Raw genomic sequence first — 2,268 nt, forward strand, 5'->3', positions numbered from 1 at the left:
AAAACATACACAAAATTACAAATATATATACATATATATACATACATATACATATACATATATATATATACATATATATACATATATATATACACATACACACATATACATATACATACATACACACACATACATATACATATACATACACATACACAACTTGAATATTGGTCATGGAATGTATAAACTCGACGCCTTTATATGTAAAGAGATTTGTAAACTATATAAAAAAACATTAACCACTTAATGTAGAATTGAATGTATTGTGAATAATTAACGTCGGTGTGAATTAATATTTAGACCTAAGCTACCATTCATTAAAAGAAACAATTATTTTTATATAGTATGCATAAGTATATTGGCACTATATAGTGTTATGCTAGATATAAGTATTGATATATACATGATTATATGTTTATGATATTAATGTTGTATACATATAAATGTATATATGCATAGGTATGTATGTGTATATATGTATACATGTATATATGTGTGTGTATATGTATGTATATGTGTATGTGTATGTATATGTATGTGTATGTGTAAGTATTTATGTATATGTATATGTATTTGTATCTGTATGTATGTATATATATATGTATATGTGTATGTGTATGTATATGTATATGTATGTGTGTGTATGTATGTATATGTATATGTGTGTATGTGTATATATATATATGTATATATATATATATGTATATGTATATGTATGTATATATATGTATATATATTTGTAATTTTGTGTATGTTTTGCTTATGTATTTATAATAGATAAGGCTACCGCATTGACATATAAATAACTGTAATGAAAGTAAAATAAGAAGAAAACAAGAATATACCCGCCACTAGAAATGACCCTTTTTAGCAGGTGTCTAACGAGCTTTCGGACTCCTCCTACGCACACCTGAGTCAAGCCCAGGTAGCGGGTAAGGGAGTGTCATTGTTCTCTAAATCTCTATATGTATGTTCGTACTTTTGCTTTCCCTATAAAATGTAAGAAACCTCTCTCAATAAAATCAGTCCTCTGAGGAAGTATCACGAAACTAGTCAGGACTCAAGTGTATATTCTGTATTTCATTTTCCCTGTGGTTCTTCTGCATATATATATATATATATATATATATAATATATATATATATAGTATATATATATATATATATATATATATATATATATATGTATATATACATATATATATATATATATATATATATATATATATGTGCGTGTATACGTATATATGTACATACATATGCATATAGAGTAAGTACAACATATACATGTATACATATACATGCACATATACATTATAAACATTATATATATATATATATATATATATATATATATGTGTGTGTGTGTGTGTGTGTGTATAAATATATATATATATATATATATATATATATATATATAAATATACATATATATATATGTGTGTGTGTATGTATGTGTGTGCGTATGTGTGTTTACATCCTCAAGTAACTCTCCATTCAACCTGACATTCAATCTAGCACCACCTTCCCTTCTTGTGCACCTCATAACCTTACTCTTACCCACATTTACACGTAACTTCCTTCTCTCATATACACCTTCCAAGCTCTTTCAATAACCAACACAGGTTCTCTTCCGATTCTGCAACCAATACAGTATCATCCACAGACAACTGATTCACCTCCCACTCATGATCTCTCTCACCTATCAGTCTCAATCCTCGACCAAGCACTCGATCATTCACCTCTCTTACAACTCCATCAACAAACAAATTGAACAGCCATGGCAATATCACACATCCTTCTCTCAGCCCCACTCTCACTTGAAACCACTCACGCACTTCATTCCCTATCCTAACACACACGCTTTATTGCCTATAAACTCTTCATTGCTTGCAACAACCGTCCATCAATTCTGTCATTGTAATTCACATCATATCTCCACCAATTCTATCATAAGCTTTCTCCAGATTGATAGATGCAAAATATTCCTCCTAACTTTCCCTAACAATGCATATCTGCCTAATTATGCAAATCTGATCTATACATTCCTTAACTCTTCTAAAGCCACCCCTGCACTTCTAAGATTGTATCACGCAATTTTATGCTTAATCCTATTAGTTAATACTGCTATACACTTTTCCAACCACACTCAATAAACTAATACCCTTTGAATTACAACACTCATACACATCTCCTTCACCTTTATGTAGCGGAACAATACATACACACACCCAGCCCACGTTCACCACTGACAACATATAACATATAT

Source organism: Palaemon carinicauda, chromosome 20 (genome assembly GCF_036898095.1).
Source record: "Palaemon carinicauda isolate YSFRI2023 chromosome 20, ASM3689809v2, whole genome shotgun sequence".
In the NCBI taxonomy this organism is placed as follows: Eukaryota; Metazoa; Arthropoda; class Malacostraca; order Decapoda; family Palaemonidae; genus Palaemon; species Palaemon carinicauda.